General features: G+C 39.4%; 1 long non-coding RNA gene across 1 annotated transcript in view; it reads right to left on the bottom strand.

Moving 5' to 3' along the window:
• LOC131424697 (uncharacterized) overlaps positions 1–17,133 on the bottom strand; it is a 110,268-nt gene extending 93,135 nt beyond the window's left edge. Inside the window, exon 1 of the long non-coding RNA XR_009228125.1 lies at positions 13,925–17,133. This is a non-coding gene — a long non-coding RNA (uncharacterized LOC131424697). The remainder of the gene's footprint in view (positions 1–13,924) is intronic.
• Between the last annotated feature and the right edge of the window lie 3,372 nt (positions 17,134–20,505).

Raw genomic sequence — 20,505 nt, 5'->3', positions numbered from 1 at the left:
CCCTTTCTCTCTTAACTCTTGATTCTGAATTTCCTTAAAGCAAGTCCACTTTCCTACATAGTTACCACAGTAATCTTATCAAATCAGGACTTTTAACTTTGATACCATGTGTTAATTATAGTTAATTTTTGAAAAGAAAAATGTTGATATTATAAGCTTTCTTGACATCTGCTAATTTTAAACAAGAGTGTTTTTTAAATGTGATTTTTCTACTGATTGGTCCTTAATGTGCACCAGTTGCTGTTCTAAACAGCATGCCTAGCAAGTTATATTTACATCAGACCTAGGAGTTGGTGCATGTGCCGACTCACACATCAGAGTGCACTCTGAGAGCTCTTTATTGGTCTTTGACCAACCAGGACAACTCATTAAAAGTCCCCAGAATAGTGGAAAAGTTGTGCAGGCATATGTGGATTGAATCTGTTGAGTCATTGGAGACACAATGACATAAGGACACATCTTATTTCCTTGTTTACATTTTTAATAAAAATAAGTTTGGAAATTAAATAAAGAAGTGTGAAAGATTTTAAGAGAGTGTTTTACAGCAGAGAAAGTTGTATAACAGCAAAGAGGTAATATGAGTTTAGATACTCAGCAAGTCTGTGTTTTATCTCAATACTGTATTTTTAAATTGTATGTTGCACAGTTACCAAAAGGTAACTAGTTTATCAGATACCTTACCCTTCAAATTATTACTTAAAATATTCCTAGAATTAGGCCTAAACATTTTTCTAGAAGCAATACTTTATTTATACTGTCTTATTCCCCCAAAATTAAGAATGTTTATATAAATACACAAAATATAATAAAGAAGATAAATTGCCACAGTCTGGCTGGGCACAAATGCCGCAGTCTGGCTGGGCACACAATCACGAGCCACCACACAGCTTGTAGATTCAAACAGCAACTCTTTATTCCCGAACTCACACCGGCACTCTACAATCACGTTCTGGGGAAATCCACGTTCTCTGCCCAAATCCACGTTCTCTGCCCAAATCCACGTTCTCTGCCCAAATCCACCTCCACTGGGCTTCTGTCTCCAAAATATACTGTCTGAATCCCGTGAGAACTCAAGGGGAACTCAGGCAGCAGGATACGCCCTATTCCCAGCAGGAATAATCTTAAACCTTAAACCTGGAACCTAAACCGGGAACGCCCTAATCCGCCTTGGTCCTTGAACAAGGTCACCTACATTCAATGTCACTGCAACATGGGGTACGCTGGCAAGGAAATTGTCATACCTACTTGGCTAATGGCTCCCAGCAATAAATTTTAAAATTATTGAATTTGAAAACAAAATAAAACAAGATTATGATATAAACAACAATGAAGTTAGGATACTGTTGAAAACTTCCTCCCCAGCCTTCTGTTTAGCACAAATAAGTATGATAATTATTCATTATTATAGAAGCAAAAATTTGAGTGTCTTCTGTGCTAAATCCTGTTTCTAAGGGCAGAAAAGGGGTTCCTTTCATTTAGTTTTGGGAAATCTATTCAATATAGATTCACCTCTGAGGTACGTTCTAGTAGTTTCCCCACTGTACAGATGCTTACTCTGAGACTCAAAGAAGGCAATTTGTCAATTGTGGCAAAGCTGGCTCCATAAGTCCAAATGATCCAATTCCTGGACTTGAACCACAGTGCCATGTAGCCTCCAAAGTTAACTCTCTAGAACATCTTTTTATGGAAAAACTTGGTAGAAGATGGAAGTCCATTTTGGCATCATCTCAGATCGGAATGAATGAAAGAATAAGTGATTGTTTGGCCACATATTTTTGTTCTAAATTTTCTGACATCCAAAACAAAGAGGAAGTTTATGATTCATGATGGCTTTCAGAAAAACACAAACCATTTTGGGGGAAGAAGCATAAACAGTAACAAAGTTTCCTGGTGCACAAGATCAGGCGACAAAATAGAAAGTCTAAAACAGTGGAAAAAAATAAAATAAAATAAAACAGTGGAAACACCAATGTACCAGAACTATAACTGGTCATATTCTTTAATAATGGAGAATTTCAAACAAACATCAAAATAGAATAGCGTAATGAAACCCTGTGGACCCATCACCAACTCAACCATTAACAACTCAAGGTAAATCTCCACTATATGAATTGAAGGGAATCATAGAAATATCATTTCATCCATTAATATTTCACTATAGATGCCTGAAAGAACTCTGTAATTTTTCTTACATAACCACAATGTCATGATCACAAATAAAATAGAATAATTTCTTAATATCTGATCACTGTTAAATTTGCATTCATTTTATAAATTTCATCATTCAAAACATTTTTGTTGTTTATTTGTTTCTTTGTATCAGGATCCAAGTGAGTTCTACACATCGCCACTTTTATTTTTCAATTCACAGAAATGATCCAATTTAACTCTGGTATACATACAATGGGAAGGGCATCAGACCAAGGATAGAAAGGTATGTAGCAAAAAAAAGAAGGTCTAGCTCAGGTCCACTTTCCATCTCAAGCACATCATGTTCTCTGTACAAGATGAGTTTCAGAGTTTCCTTCAATATAACAATGTCAGTCCAGACCATTCTACCTCATAAATGAGGGACTCAAGATCAGACAGTTGAGCAGATCACAAACTTAAATTTATAGGAGAACAATTAATTTTTTGATATTATTCACCAATTTATTCATAAGTAATATCTCCAGAATCTTCAGGCAACATCCTTCAAAGTACTTGGAGCCTTGTGATTTGTTTTCTCCTTAAAGAGTGATTTCTGCCTTAGGTTTTATAGGCCCATGCTGGGAGCCATTAGCCAAGTAGGTATGACAATTTCCTTGCCAGCGTACCCCATGTTGCTTAGTGGAAGGACTCGTGGAAATAGGACATTTTGCAGTGACATTGCATGTAGGTGACCTTGCTCAAGGACCAGGGCGGATCCGGGTTTAGGGCGTTCCCTGTTTAGGTTCCAGGTTTAAGGTTATTCCTGCTGGGAATAGGGCGTATCCTGCTGCCTGAGTTCCCCTTGAGTTCTCACGGGATTCAGACAGTATTTTTTGGGAGACAGAAGCCCAGTGGAGGTGGATTTGGGCAGAGAACGTGGATTTCCCCAGAACGTGTTTGTAGAGTGCCGGTGTGAGTTCGGGAATAAAGAGTTGCTGTTTGAATCTACAAGCTGTGTGGTGGCTCGTGATTTTGTGCCCAGCCAGACTGCGGCAGGCCCAGTTCTGAACCACCCTGATGATTAGCACATCTAACTCTACAGAACGCATTACTTTAATTATTCAACATACAAATAATGCTTAACTTCAGCCATACCAGAAGTTAATCTCTCCAGCTGATAAAGATGGGACAGAATGAATGGGAGAAGAAAAACATGCACTGAGATCCTATTATGTGCTAAGCACTTTTTGTAGATTGTTTTATTTAATTCCCGTGGAGGTTAGTTAGGATGGCAGAATAGGAACCCAAAGCCAACTTCACTCTTCAAAACCCTTACTCTATTATTGTTTAGGAATAATAGTCTCAACTTTGGAACAATGTTGTAAGGATTAAATTAATAAGAAAAAATGCTTTTTTAAAAAATGCCTTGTAGATTGTGAAGTGCTATGTCCACAGCCAGCAAAGTCCATGCTCTTAATGAATATTTTATTTCTGTTTTAGTCAGCTCTTTTGCTGCTGTGACAAAAAGACCCATCAGAACAATTGTAGAGGAAGAAAAGTTTATTTAGGAGCTCACAGTTTTAGAGGTTTTAGTCTATAAGAAGGCTGGCTCCATTTCTTGGGGCTAGAGGTGGCACAGGACATCACTGCGGAAGACTGTGGCAGAAGGAAGCAGCTCACATGATGATCATGAAGCAAAGAGAGAAGGCTCCACTTGCCAGATACAAATATATACCCTAAAGCAACGCCCCAAATTCTCACCTCCTCTAGCCACACCCTGCCACTTCAGTTGCAAATCAGTTAATCCCTATCAGGGGATTAATTCTCTGACTGGGTTAAGACTCTCACAACCCAATCATTTATCCTCCAAACCTTCTTGCATTGTCTCATACATGAGCTCTTGAGGGAGACTTTACATCTAAACAATAACAATTTGTAACTTTGAAGATGTTGAGATTCGACCTTACTATGCAGGACATGTCTGGTTGCTTCTGTAGTCTCCCAAAGAGTCCTGAAAAATAAATTAAAATCCAATTTCTTCTCCTTCCTACCCCTATTTCCTATAAACAACTTTCCTGAACCAAATCTGTATTCTACTTTCCCCAGTACTGCCCAGCGTGACAGGGAAAAAGAAGCCTCATCAATTGCTATACACAGCCAGCTGAGCATATAGCATGAGACTGGCAGGAGGTATTTTTCAAGACATTTGTTTGCATTACAATCATCACCCTTCTACTTCTCTATAAATTGACTTTCCTACACAAACAGCAAGCAACCATAAAATTCCAGACCCTTCTGCATGGACCCAGCATTATGCATACATTTCTATACCATAGAATGGTCAGGTTTGAACCTTCCCCAGAGAAACTGGGACACCAAGAGCATTTGTAAAAGGAGCAGCACACGACAACCTGCAGTGTTCATATTAAATGGATGACACATGAACTTCAAAGGGCATTTTACAACACACTGCATAGTCAGGGATGGTTGGAATTGCAAAGACAAAACAAACATTTCCATTTGCTAGGTAGGGAGTGAACCAATTGCAGTGAGCAACCCCCCAGCCTTGTTAAAATCAGGGTCTGGAGTAAAAAGTGTAGTGAACATGCTGAACTCATTATTGTGCTCCCTAGAAAAGCGAACAACAACAACAAAAAAACCTTATTTCTGAAATGATGTTTATTACCATATCGTGTATCCTCTTAAGAGGTTCAGCAGCTGCCATCTAACCACTGTCTTGATGGAAAGCAAATTTAAGACTCTGGAAGCTTTTGGTGGTGGCGGGGATTGGGGGATTGGCAGGAGAGAAAGTTTTCTTTCTCCCTCCTTCTCCCTCCATCTCCTTTATCTTTCTTTATGCCTTCCTTTCTTTCATAATTTTACAAAGATTTTAATACTGGATTGACTGAGTTATTCAGCTAAATCAGTGTATAAACCTCAGGCACACCAAGTATAAAGAGACTAGAGTGTACACATATATAAGGAACTTTACTTTTCCAAAAATAACTAAATCGCTACTTGCTCTAATACATTATTCTCAAGAGAAACAGTGTTACTATTCTCCCAGAAAGGAAGAGGAATTCAGTTTAAATTTTGCAAAATTTCCTTGAATTTAAGTTTTCAGAATACTTTGTAAGTCATTAAGTAATGCTTGGCATTAAGTAGAATCTTTACAATTTGTTTTCTTATCCCATTCAATGCATAGATATGTTTAGGCTCAAGAGTCTTCTAGAAACTCTACACTAACAAGAAACAACCTGCACAGGTATGTAACAAACTTCAGCACCCCAATCCAAAAATAGATACATATGCAAAATCCAACAATGTCATAGCAATAGCAGAAGAGTGGCAGGTGACCTGTGGGAGCGAAGTGATGCTGGGCTGCCTTGTGGAACTTGCATAAGCCCTCTGAACAGATGACTGGCACATATGGGAAGTATAAAGAAATCTGGTGGCCCCAAAGAGCCTCCAACTCCCTTTCTGGCAACATAATGCCACAGGGTCCACATAGGGAGTAGTGGCTGCCCAGGAGTTCCAGAAATGTTATTTAAACCCCAGAATTTCAATCTCCACTCCCAGAACTAAATTTGCAGTTTTTAAGCACTGACTCTATAAACCTGTAAAGTCAGTTGAAAAAGTTAAGGTAGCAGAACCAGGAATATGCAAACCAAATATTAACAAAAGAAAGGGAAAATCAAAATTATTTGAGCCACAATAACTCTTCATATTACTATAGATGATTATGATATCTCCCACCAAAATGAGAGGGCATGTCTTGGGAACGAATTGGGTGTTGTTATACACTTCTGGGAAAATTGATTGAGCCTCCCCATGCTGGGACTTTCAGATTCATCCCATTTCCTGATTCCTCATGATTGGTTCTCATTGTCCGACTCTGAAGACTTGGATCATGCCAATTACATTTTGCAGCTGAGCACATCTGCAGCACAGCAGTGAATGCTGTAGACCTCAAAGGGAAATCATCCACATGAGATCCACGTTGTGTGTTTCCAATGTCAAATGCAATTAATTTTTAAATGGATACTTGGGTTTTAAAGGGTATGCACCCAAGGCTTTCACTGGTGACTGTCTGAGTGATGACTTCAGTTCTGCTCATGAAGGCAGCTGTCCCTTCTCACACTCATTCCTGGCAAAATTTGATGCCCGTCCCAATCTGCTCAGCCCTGATGGACAAGGTGGGCAAGTCTACGCATCCTCATGACCATCTCCCCAAATTGGAGGTCACTGGAAGGGAGAGACAATGTTTGTGGAAACATCCTCCATTACTTTACACCTCCATGACTTTACAGTTTCTTAATTGCTGTTTGAAATTTTCAGAAATACATTATAAAAGTGTAAGGTTTTCTGGTTTTCTACATAATTATTCACTTCCTATAAAAATATGTGACATTTCACAGAGGTTTTCATGAAGTAGAAGTCTCATTTGTTCTGAATACAGAACAGTCCAGTTTCTGCTATTGTTATTTTATCATTCTGAAATTCAGAGATGTTTTATCTCATTTCTCTGCCATCACAGAGCATCATTACATTCACGTGTGAAAATTGTTAGATCACTGATATTCCAGGTAACCGGTTTTCCATAAAAGTAGTTATAAATAGTTTATTGTCCATTTGAGAACATGGAGTCAATATGAAACTTGGGTCTAAGTGGGATTCAGATATATTTGGGTATATGTAGCCAACTGGTGGAGATGGACTCTCTAAGGCCATTTCCCTGTAGCAGAAGCATTTCCTGGGAGGTCCTTCAACCTGAGAGTGTAGCCAAAAGTGCTGGCTGGAGGGGAGAGACAGATCCAACATGTTATCTGTTATTCATCTGACATGTTATCTGTTATTCCAGTTTCTAACCAGCCTAGTATTCACTCTTCTCAACCTTGAAAACAAGAGGGTTATACAGAGTAGCTAGTGTTCTTTCTCTTAAAACACCATAAAATTTTTAATCACAGAAAGTGCTGTTTAAAAATTCCTCTAACCAACTTTAACAGCATTCTCCTCCCCCTGGTCCATAGTCACCACATAACTGGGCACCTAGAGTGATGAGCATATCCATGAAAATCACAAGCAGATGCTGGGAGCCATTAGCCAAGTAGGTATGACAATTTCCTTGCCAGCGTACCCCATGTTGCTGACATGTTGCAGTGACATTGAATGTATGTGACCTTGCTCAAGGACCAAGGCAGATTAGGGTGTTCCCGGTTTTAAGATAATCGTGTTTAGGGCGTTCCCAGTTTAGGTTCCAGGTTTAAGGTTTAAGATTATTCCTGCTGGGAATAGGGCGTATCCTGCTGCCTGAGTTCCCCTTGAGTTCTCACGGGATTCAGACAGTATATTTTGGAGATAGAAGCCCAGTGGAGGTGGATTTGGGCAGAGAATGTGGATTTGGAGAGAGAACGTGGATTTCCCCAGAACGTGATTGTAGACGGCTGGTGTGAGTTCGGGAATAAAGAGTTGCTGTTTGAATCTACAAGCTGTGTGGTGGCTCGTGATTGTGTGCCCAGCCAGACTGCGGCATTTGTGCCCAGCCAGACTGTGGCAAGCAGAGGGAGGCACAGAGCTTGAAAGAACTGGGTGGATAACTCCAGGGACACAACGGAGCACTGGGGGGAAGGTGGGGTACAGACAATATATTAGCATATGAGGAAAACAACCAGCAAAATCCAGACTTTAATGACATTACAACCCATCTATATCCCCAGGAGGTAACACTGGAAAAGACCAGGTCACAGTGATTAATGTGCTGTATGTAGGGGCACTGTCTTATCCCTGGCCAATTAGAGGTATTCATCAGTGAAGTGGGTTACAGAGAACATATCTGCTACTTAATTTCAACTGATTTTGAAGTTCAAAATTCAGGATTAAGGTTCAAAACAACCATAGGATATTATGAGGGGTCCACTACACTTGTCTGGAACTCAGGGCCAACGTCTAGTGAATAGGCACATAGGTTACCAGATTTCAAGAAGTTTTATAGAGAAGGTCAGATAAAGAAATATAAACATGAATGAATGAATTATGAAACAGGCCTGTTCTCCACATGGTGCTCTACTAGGATTCTGGTTCTGAGGGATTTTTAAAGTTCACCCTGAAATTTATCTTTTGACTGTCAAGTCCCCCACTCCCAATGTATTGGATAAATCTCTCTCTTCATGAGGGCTGCCAGCACCATGCTTCTCCAGGTTGTGAGGGTGAAAGTACAGATTCAGACAGGGAGAAATCTAGCTAAAATCCCTGGCATTGAGCACCTTAGGTATGTGACTGGTGCTGAATTTCAAATATGAAGTAACAATACTCACAGGAAACGTCTGGAATTTAGAATTTATTTACCAAAAGAGAGGAGAACTAATCTGGATTAAATGTTCTCTTGGACTAGTGTATCTAAATAATGATCTTATGGGAAAAGATCAGTTGATATTCAATTCCACTGATTTTAGAATATAAAGAATTTCATTCAGTTACATGTAATGTGGTCTGTAAAAAAGCCCCACAATAGCCAGTGGCTGCCTGAATTTATGTTGTACAAAAAGAAGGAATCTCTGTGCATGCATGTTATTAGGAAGTGAAAGTGGTTGTGGAAACAAAAATGACTGGGGATCTTAAGGGTAAACACTCACCTTTCTACAGGAAAAAAAATCTACGTGGAAATAGGAAAATATTCCATATCATCTCACATCTAATATGCTCCTTTTTCTTTTAACCTACATTTTTTCCCTCTCTGGACCTCTCTAAATACATTAATTACAGAAAATTAGGACCTCAGACTTGCCCAACATTTTGGTGTTATTCAATCACTTTCGTCCTTTCATCAAAGAAAGGAAGGCAGACTCCGGAAGGATGAAGCACTCTTGCCTCAAATATTAAACATAAATAACTTTGTACTTGGTGGCCAAGGGACTGAGTTTGTATTCTGACTCTGTCACTTTCCAGACAAGCGACTGTAGGCAAATTATATGACTCTCCCAGTCTCATTTCATACATACATAATATGCTTACATTGATATCACCTGTGATACTATTCTGAAGATCAATTCGCTCATGGCATGAAATCTTCTAGCATCTCGAGTCATGTCTGGTACATAGTATGTGCTGAATAAATATTCACTATTGAAAAAAATTAAGTATTCAGTTAAGATATATTTATATACATTGCCATAATCACTAGCAAAAACTGGAAATTGACATAACCTCCTTGGTCCTACTAAATTTCTGAAAAGATGATATTTTTCTCAAGAATCTTGTGAGAATGTCTAGTAAGCAAGCTTCATATTGTAAATATAATCACAGTCATTCTTGTTGTTATCCTGGGTAGCATTTGTTGAAATTTGCTATGTGCCAAGCACCATGCTAAGGGTTTCACCAGTACAGCTAATGTAATCTTCACAATAACACTAGATTATTCTCCTCATTTTGCAGATGGGACACCAAAGCTAAAAGAAGTTAATGTTTACAAAGTTTGCCAGCTGTTAGTGGTGCAGCTCAGAACAAGAACACAGACATTCAAGTCCAGAGCCATGCTCCTGGGAAGGGGCAAGAGTTTGGGCAACAAACTCTTGGGCAACAAGGCCTGGGTTTAAGAACCAGCCCTGCCCTTTACAAATGAGAAAATACTGACCTACCTTCTCACAATCTAAATGATCATACTGATAAAAATGAATCCTGCCTCACAAGATTATAATGAGAATCAAAAAATTCATTTTAGCTTACTCCCTCTGAATTTAGTGAGAATAGAATCATGCCCAACTAATATTTAAATCCAGAGCACCTGGCATATAATAGATCCTTAGGAAATCCTATTAGATAAATTACCAAATCCCTGAGTTGCTTTCTATCTATAAATCAGCTTACAAATTTCAATTGTCATCATCATCATTGACAGTTTTGCCATAAATTGGCCAAGAACCTCCAGATTATGAAATCTAAGTGATTCCAAAATTCTCCCAATGAACTCGGACTCTTTTCCCATGCAAAAGTGAGTAAGCATGGTACCACTTATGAAATCCTGATCTAGACCTTATATTAGAAGACAAATAGCTGGTCACTCTAATTATCAGCAGATGATTTCAGAAATGGACATTTTTTTCAAGGAAAAAGTTGAGAAATCATTAGAAAAACATTCAAAATGTGGTCCACAGCAGGGACCCAGCATGAGGCTTGAAGCAAACAGTGAACTCTTTAGAAGCCTACTTTGTGTTCCTGAGGTCAGAGGAGCAGACAGGAAGCATATTGCGGTGCTGAGTCACCGCGGGAGCCAAAAGTACTCATTCAGACATCTTCAGTTTGGCAGGAAAAACAGATTATAATAAAAAATGAAAAAAGGGATATTGGCCATAACATAAACATTACAACCATGGGCCATATCAGATATGGCATCTCAGTTATTTATAATAATAGCTCATTTGCAAAGCATTACTTCTCAAATGTGTCCTATTCTGAAATGAGGTATCAGATGTCTCCTATTGCTGTCAGCTGAGGCAGGGTCTCTGCAGAACTGGCAGTCACCCACTTTGATGTTGTACTAAGTACCCCCTAATTGGCAAATGTAAAAATGTCCCAGCCCCTGACCACTGTGCTTCTGTGATCTGAATATGCCAAACAAGACAAAGACTGAAAAAACAGGAGTTCAAATCTCAGGCCTTCAGAAGCAATATGGCATATGGTTTCACTTCTAAAATCATCAGTATCAATCAATTCTTGCACTTGAAAATTATCTTCATGCCTTAAAGAAACAATTTAAGGTGACTGTCCTCCTAATTCAATAGCATAGATAGAATTCTAGGTTTCATCTTTCTCATTATATAGTTACTTTGTGTATATTTCCAGCTTACTATTTAGTTCTCATAATTATTATGTAAGAGGTTATGTTATAAATATTATATAATGGATTTGCTATAATTTATCTAATTGTTCTCTTATTTGGAAATTTAGGTTATCAATGATTTTTCTTTTTTTAATATTTTTTAGTTGTAGAGGGCCACACAGTATGTTTGTTCATAATTTATTTTTTTATTAGTTACACACAACAGTACAATGATCTTGACATATCATACATTTGAATCAGATGGGATATAATTTCTCATTTTTCTGAGTGTACAGGTTGCAGAATCACATTGGTTATACATACAGCAATACTAGTGTCTATTTTATTCTGCTGTCCTTCCTATCCCCCCTTCTCCTCCCCTTCCCTCCATCACAAGGAAATTTTCACTAAAATCCTCACATTTTCACTGTCTGATAACCAATGTCCCTGAATCTAGTTCAGTGGATTTGTAGATGGAGTACAAAAAAAAAAAAAAAGAAAAAGAAACCACGGAGTTGGCCCAACCTTCTCAAGCTGATGGAAGAGAATGGAACAGGGCATTACACTAGAAGCAGGAGTTGGACAGTTTCTGATGCTTCTGAATCTTCTTAGGAAGCACCAATAATAGCAGACATTTGAAGGGAGATGCTAACGAGAAGAGGAAAACTGAAGGTGACACATGATAGCTGGAGGATTAGTTCCTGAGAATTCAAGAACGAGTTAGGAGGGACTTGAAGAGGACTGGAATTTTGGCAGAACTACTAGAGGTGGAAAGTACAGAAATATTGCCTGGTTACTGTAGCGTGACCTGATGACCACCTTGGCTGGTCTTGCCCATAGACACATAAGATTTGTCTCTGTGAGTTTGGGGGGGGGGGGGAACGACTGAATAAAATGTAAACAGAACATATAAAAATTAAAACATGTAAGATGGCAAAAAAAAAAAAAGAAAAAGAAAATTATCTTCATGCTATGACACTGAACACAAAATAGGGGAAAGTAGACGGTTTAAAAGTTTTATCTGGATTGGAAACTCCTTTTGACCTAAACCTGAAATACCACTTGTTCTAAGCAAGGATAATTCATTTACTGCTAGTCTCTTCTTTCCTAGGAATAACTGCAGTATACATTAGTGAGAGGGAACATGCTGGAGGAGAGATGACTAGCCTAGCAATCAGGACCCTGAAGTTCATGCTCTATGCACTTTAGAATAGTGTGCCTCATTTAATACCCTTGTTACTAACATCACTTTGTAGACAAGAAAATTGGCCTGTAAGAGGTCAGCTGTTAGATGCAGAGCAAAGAACAGAGGTGTGGAGTGAGAAAACATGGGTCACCATCCCACCACATACCAGCTGTGTGGTCTCTAGCTTAGCATTTATGTAAAATGTACCCTGGCACATCATCTGAATATGAACTCTACATCTATCAGGACTCCAGATCATTCTTTCCTCATGTTCAAACACATAAAATTCTCAAGTGTCAAGGCTATAATACAAATTCAGACACATTGATTTAAAAGTCCATAAATAATCTTCCTTATTTCTGCAAAGGAGGTGACAAGGTATGCCCTAAGCAAGAAGGTGGCTCTAAGAGGATAACAAGAACAGAAAAGCAGAGGGTGCTCATAGGTCTGCCCTGGCTCTTCCCACTGACCTCCAAGGATCTTGTTAGAACAGCCTGCAAAATGCAACTTACCAAGCAAGTCATCTTTCACGTCCCGTTTTGCTGACTAAAATTTTGTCAAGGCACTGAATGCAGAATAACAATACTTCATAGAGGTTGGATGGAGGCGATTTCTCACTCCCTCTGATAAATAATCTTAAGCAATTATGTAAGTTACTTCATAGAGATCCACATTACAAAACATGCCATCTCTGGGAAAAAAATAAATAAAGTAACACCTACTAATACTGAGGGGGCAAAGTGTGTCTGTAAAATGTGAAAATTTTGATGTATTTGCTTCCAGTATCCTTTGTGCTATTTATATAGCACATATAAATATGAAATTGGAACCACACCATCTGGGCAGCTTTGAATTCTGCCTTTCTAAGTTAACTTAAATGCTAATAAAATTTGATAGTGACATCGTTCCTAACTCTGATTCCCCATTGTTGGATGTGCTTTTTGTTTTCCATTTTAATTCAATACCACAATGAGCATCCTTGGATATAAATTTAGCAAAGCTGTTTTCAAGATTCAAGATTATGTTCTAGGTACACTTAGGGCATGTTGTGATTGTTTACTGTGTCAAATATTGTGCTATGTTTTGAAAGCATTAGTTTCAAAATCCTATGAAGTATCTATAACTAATATACTCTTTTACAAATGAGAAAATTGAGCAGAAAAGAAATTAAATAACTTGCCCAAATATTTACAGCAGTAAAAGCCAGGATCTGAACACACCCAGTCTCCTCCAAAGCCTGGACTTTCACTACAAACATTGCCAGACTTGCTATGTCTCCTAATGTTTGCCCTACATTCTTCTTCCCACTGAAGAGGAGATTGCCTTCATGTACAGGATGCTCCCAGTTAGAAAGTCCAATAGGGGCAACTTGAAAAGACTTCAGAATCTGGAATTGCCACTGGGTTGTTCTGGGACCAGGATGTCATGTAATTATCTAGCCTGTGATATGCCCTAAAGTCCCCTCCTGTGTCCATCCTGCACAGCAGAAAGGACATTTATTTCAAAATACTTGACAATACACAAACTAAGAAAGCCATACCGAAGTCTCCTATCCATCCACCCCTACCCAGAAATTGATTTTTATATTGTTGCTCAGAATATGTATCTTTCTTTACCACATTTATCCTCCTCCCAATTTTATGCATACTGACCTTCCTATCATCAAATGTATCATAAAGTTGACCTATGAAGAATAAGCCAATTGGTGAAACACATAAAGAGTTTTATAGAACAGTTTTTTCAGCAGGGTGGGGGGTAGTTACAAAAACTGTGCTGGGCACAGTGGTGCTCACCTGTAATCTCAGTGACTGGGGAGGCTGAGGCAGGAGGATTACAAATTCAAGGTCAGCCTCAGAAACTTAACAAGACACTGTCTCAAAAAAAAAAAAAAAAAAAAAAAAAGAGGCAAACCATTAGTAACACCCAACTTCATTTTAAAGTTGACACCATTTGTTCTGTACTCATGTATGCAGAAAAATGAAAACAAAATATGGTAGAGGGGGTTCCCCCAAGAGCAACTTTTACAGCCCTAGAAACCAAGGGCAGGACATGTAGAATGAACCATCCATAAGGGGTTTTAATAGGAGTGGGCCATGGAGTTGAGAGTCAGCATGTAGCCCCCGTGAGGGGAGACGGGCTTGGTGCAAAGGCTGTGCCTGGCTGTAATGGGATCCAGTGAATAAGGGAAAACTTAAGATGACTATCAGAGATAACTTCCTGGCGGAGAGAGCTGTTGGGATTAGAGAATGGCCTCCCCAGGGACAGGCGGGAAGCTCCCTCCCTCAGGACACTGGAAACCAGACAGAGCACAACAGTAGCAACTGGGCTGAAGGAAGAAACCCAGCCCTAACAGAGGATGAATGGATAACCTGCAAGGCCTTTTCTATCTGGAGGTACTTGGATTACAGTAACCCAATCCTTCAGGGATGTAGGAAAAGTTGTAGGGGGTGGTTTGCTTTAAGTTTTTAAGTGAACTTAATTCAGACGGAAGGTGCTGGACTGACATCCTAAGAGACAAAAGCTCTCTATTCATCCATACAATGGATACAACACTGACCGAGATAGCTTTCCCCACCAGGCTTTACCCAATATGTCCCCAATCTAGGCATTAGCGTAGAAGGAAAAGCTGGATCCTTTTACCCCTTGACTTCTTGCTTCTCTTCGTAGCTTCACAGACAGCAAAGGGGGTGCTGGTTATAAAGATGGGCCTTCAGACTGAATACCTTGTTTCCCCTGCCCCACCCCTGACAGCTAAAGTGCTGCTTCAAAAGGACCACATAGAACTTTCTAAATATCCATATAGGTGGCATTAAAATGAAGCCAATCACTTTCAGAGGATGGTATGTGGCAGAAAACCTTCTTCTCTCATTCCCTTTCCTCCACAGACAGATGTAAAGAAGGATAGATGGATATGGATAGGAATCCTCAGCTTCTAGGACATTTTGATACAGCTTCCTTTTCCCTTCTTCTCTCCTTTATCTCCCATCTCCCTTTCATCTTTTCTCTCTAAGGAACAAGGTTCGTACTCCCTCAAGTATGCTTTAAACATGCCAGAATAGGAGATCTCTTTTATGGGAAGTTAGAATATAGATCTTCACCCACCAGATGTTGTGCCAATTAATTCAGATTTCTTGAGCACACTTATGCATCTCTCTGAGTTGCTGGTTTCTTATTTTCTTCACTTGAATTTTTGAATAAGTAACCTCAAAGTCCTGGAAAAGTTCTTCACATAAACCAAATATCCATCTGAGAGCCAGCTCTTTGATCTTTTTCTCAAAGTATGTGCAAATTTAGGTGTTTTCTGTATCGCTCCTCCACCCAAGCCCAACACTGATATGGTCATATAGCTGTCCATCCCACTGGAATATAAAGCTTTGGTCACACTAGGTCCCTGTGCAGAGATTTTCTTTTTCTTTTTTTTTTTTTTTTAATATTTTCTGGCCCCAAGACTCCAGAGGGTGTGAGAATGGAATGTATTTTCATTTAACACTGGGCATGTAGACTTTACCAGCTATGCCTCCCATCTACACAGATCCAAACCACAGAAAGTACAAACCTGTAATTCAGACAAAGGTGATATCAAGTTTGCCCTGAACTCAGGTATATTAGGCATTAAGTTAAAAAGAAAGAATCCAGTTTTGACTGCCCTTCATTTTCCACAGTGATTGTGAACAAAATTTCCTGCATGTTCTGACAATGGTTATATTCAATCACCTATTTCCTACAGAGGGTTTCTCTTACACTGCAAAAGATTTGAGTGAAATCAAGGCCTCTCTACTGGCCCACACTTCAGATAGCATCCCAGCTGATACTTGCCCACAGAGGTTGAAACTGGTTTTTCCCTCTATGTGAAGGTATCAAAAGAATATCTACTCAATAAGAAAAGCACTGAATTTGTCAGGAAGTAGTTGTTACCTTTGATTTCCTGCTCCTTCATTACAAACAAAAGCCTGCTATATAGTTACCTCCAACTGGCGTATGGTGTACATGAGAGACCACAGGGTAGGTGAGTAATGAATCCTGTGAGAATCTGAGTGACTTGACCCAAGACCCCATTCACTGGTGGGCAGACAACCTGGAGCCTGTACACACATCATGTTCACAGAGCAGTCTAACATATAATAAAAGGTGATTCCTATTATGGCTAATAAGAACACAGTGGTCCAACACATACAATGTCCAAAAGCAAGACATGGTTAAATGCAAGCAATGAGCCCCAGTGAATAATCACCCCCTATATCCATCAACTGCCCAAAGGTCTCCTGCTTCAGGACTCATGTGTCTCCACACCTGCACCAGCCGGCAGGAGACAGTTTCCTTAAAAAAAAAAAATACCTGACGTAAACTTGTAATATAGTACTCTCACAATAACCTCTCCATGGCCTCTGGAATGAATGTATCACTCTATCTGCAGATGCTTTTGCTTCAACTCGGCATCAGTGCATTGACTCCCTTGTACTTCCAACACTGACAGTGAACTATCTCTTCGTTAGTCCTTGAATCCTTGAACAGGGGAGCAGTTTGCCCAGAGTGTCTCTCCCAAACATTCTTGCCAGAGTGTAAAACAACAAGCTCAGTCTGTGCACTGTCACAAAACAACGTGGCGGTAGCCTTGTGTGTTTGCCCAGTCCTCTGATCATGGCTGACTGAGCTAGCATCCCGGGTCTTCACTGAAGGAATCAGTTCTTGGGCAAAAGGAACCAATGTGTTTCTTTTTTTTTTTTTTCTCAATCATTTCCACATGGTTTTTATTTTCATTTTAACTACCTTATAAGGAGAACACCCATTCAGCTGGGTCACCTACATAGTAAAGAAACATTTATTCTGAACAAATAAAATAAGCCATAGACTTGTAAAGGGTTTCTCTATTTCTCCAGTGTCCATACAGTGAAACCCACTTCAGTGTAACACCATTCCAACATAACCGGAATGCCTACGCCAATGTTGGACATAAAGGAGCCAGGCTCTCTGAGACTTCTTGATTTGAACTCTGACTAAAGGGATCTAAGAATGTTTATTCATAAGCCTACTAAGATACCTCCTGCCCATGACTTAATGGGAAAATTGTTCCCATGGAAACCAAGCATTAAAATGTTTCTAGTTTACCAAACAACCGTCTAGTTGTCCTGTCCCACTAGTGCCCAACCTTAACCATCCCCTCACTACCACCTGTAGCTTTATATTATTTCACAGAAATACCTCTTAAAACTTGCTTTATTTTAGAGAAATAGCCTAATTTCTAGGACAATGGAAAAACCCCACATATATAGTCCTTCCTTCCACTTAAAGTCACTTAGTGACTTAAAACAGTAATATTTTGCATATTATTTGGGGAGGGGGAGGTTGGCTGAGTGGTCCATCTCTGATCCCCCTGATATCCTCATGAGGAAGCTGAGAATTAAGACTCCTCTTCAAGATGATTCTCCACTTAGATGTCTGGTCTTGGTGCTACCTGGCCTTTCTCTTACTTCTCTCCATATGTTAGCTCACCCTCCACGTACTCTCCATGTGGTTTGGATTTTTCGTGATAGGTAGTCTTGAGGTAGTAGAACTTCTTACACGGTAGTGTAAAGTTACAAGAAAACTCATTCCAGGAAACCCAAATGGAACTGCAAGATTTCTTATGACTGACTCTCAACCACCCTGAATATTACTTGCATCATATTCTACTGATCAAAACAGTCATTAAAGCCAGTTCAGTGTCAAGAGAATGGGAGAAGTAAATTTCACCTCTCAACAGGGAAATGACATATAAGCAGAATTTCTTGGAAAGCTGGGAATGGAGCCACCATTTGACCAAGCTATTCCCCTTCTCGGTCTATTCCCTAAAGACCTAAAAAGAGCATGCTATAGGGACACTGCTACATCGATGTTCATAGCAGCACAATTCACAATAGCAAGACTGTGGAACCAACCTAGATGCCCTTCAATAGACGAATGGATAAAAAAAAATGTGGCATTTATACACAATGGAGTATTACTCTGCATTAAAAAATGACAAAATCATAGAATTTACAGGGAAATGGATGGCATTAGAGCAGATTATGCTAAGTGAAGCTAGCCAATCCCTAAAAAACAAATGCCAAATGTCTTCTTTGATATAAGGAGAGTAACTAAGAACAGAGTAGGGTCGAAGAGCATGAGAAGAAGATTAACATTAAACAGGGATGAGAGGTGGGAGGGAAAGGGAGAGAGAAGGGAAATTGCATGGAAATGGAAGGAGACCCTTAGAGTTATACAAAAGTACATACAAGAGGAAGTGAGGGGAAAGGGAAAAATAATACAAGGGGGACAAATGAATGTCAGTAGAGGGGGCAGAGAGAGAAGAGGGGAGGGGAGGGGAGGGGAGGGGAGGGGAGGGGAGGGGAGGGGAGGGGGGATAGTAGAGGATAGGAAAGGCAGCAGGACACAACAGACACTAGTATGGCAATATGTAAATCAATGGATGTGTAACTGATGTGATTCTGCATTCTGTATATGGGGTAAAAATGGGAGTTCATAACCCACTTGAATCAAAGTGTGAAATATGATATATCAAGAACTATGTAATGTTTTGAACAACCAACAATAAAAAATTAAAAAAAAAAAAGAAAAGGAATTGATGGTGGCCCTATTGGACGTACATCACCTCAGACAAAAGGACATTCATCCTCCATTAGCATTACATTTTCTACAAAGGTAGGAAAGCAATGTTGTTGATGCTTCTTCTTCTTGCAAAGTTTGTTTGAAAAGGTCTTATATTTTTCACAAAACAGCTGCACGCATGAATGTTATGACCAACAAACACCATGCTTTACTCAGAAACTCCTCCCTGCTAATAACATGTTATAAAACCAAGCTTGTCTGTTGAATATATTCTTTCCTTGAGATAAGTTCTCTTCAAGGATGCCCCTCAGTTTTCCTAAACTTCTAGAAATTTCCTCTTGCCAGGTCATTGGACATGCCTAGACGATTCCAGATTCCAAATGGTAAGTAAAAGCCTGGATTCAAACAGAGACCACTGCTATACAAGTTAGTCTTACACAGAGCCCAGCACTTGGGAGATATTTAATAAGTTAGTTCCCATTTATTCCCACCTTTGACTATATAGTTAGATCTATGTCAAGTATCAGATCATAATTCCCAATAACATTTGATAAAACAGATGCAGAGAAGTTGGGGTCTGCTCAAGTTCATATAATATATCACTCTAGGATGGAATTAAAACTTAGGCTCAGGTCTTCTGATGCTGGGTCTAGATTTCTGTTAACTTCACCAAAGATTATCAGAGCAACTTTACTACTTGAATTCAAAAGTATAAAATAAAGAATAGATTCATTAGTGAAAGAGCATCCAGAGGGTGAAATAGGGTACCAGGGTTAGTGAGGACAAGTATCAGAATAAAAGTAGGGTAAAATCACAACACGTATTCACAAGTTTTGCCTAATGTCAGTCTTATTATAAACCCAAGAAATGCTGTTCTAGAGGATTTACTCCTGCAAATACATACAAAGGATGCTCTTTTGGCTTTTAAGGCTAATAGATGATTTCTAGCCTGTGCTGCCCTCTCCAACTCCCTTTCAATTCCTCACATCCTGCTTACAGTTAATGGAATGCAAAATTCCATCTCACCCAGTTCTTCAGATCTCCCAGCAGGACGTCACTGCTGTGTATCAGTTACTAGGTGTGGGTTTCCTTTTGCACCAGCTTGTCTGCATTCCCAGTGCTGAAATGAAGATTTCCCTAAGGAGAGGGCCCAACATCATTGCCTCCTGCCTAGTCAGCTTCCACAGAATGCCTGTGGCAGCCTTTGATTCCAGTAACAACAGACTGTGTATCCATAACAGAGGCAGCAGGATGCTGTGATTTGGCCTTCTTCAACTCTGTCATTAAGCCAACACGATTTCCCAAGCTTTGCCATAAGACCCTGGTCTTTGGTGGCCCTGCCACCTGGCATATATATCAGTGTCCACAGAAAAGACTAGCCTAAATTCTCCTCTCTTTGACTCACTAGGTCCTTGCCACTGTGCTGAATAAAGCTTACTTCCTTTATTGATATAGTTGAGGGACATATGCAAAGAGATCACGTCACCTTAGGCCACAACATAGTATATCATTGGGGTGGGGGATACAAAATACGTAAATATTGGTTGGAATTATAGCATTTTTACACTATTTTGGAACAAGAAGCAAACAAATGTTTTTAATTCTCTGATGACTTCATTTTAAATTATATCATTAGTATACTATACTTATTAAAATAAACATTTTGGTCATCCAGTCATAGCAACTAACATTTCCATCACCCTAAACATTTATCATTTCTTTGGGGAATCTTCAAACTTCTCTCTTTAGTTCTTTATAAAACATTTACTATATTAATGTGAACTCTGTG

This window comes from Marmota monax, unplaced genomic scaffold (assembly GCF_021218885.2).
Source record: "Marmota monax isolate L192 unplaced genomic scaffold, Marmota_monax_Labrador192_F-V1.1 WCK01_AAM20220418_F8-fsc00198, whole genome shotgun sequence".
NCBI classification, from domain to species: Eukaryota; Metazoa; Chordata; class Mammalia; order Rodentia; family Sciuridae; genus Marmota; species Marmota monax.
The sequence above is the reverse complement of the archived record's forward strand: the minus strand, read 5'-3'. Positions and strand labels throughout refer to the sequence as shown.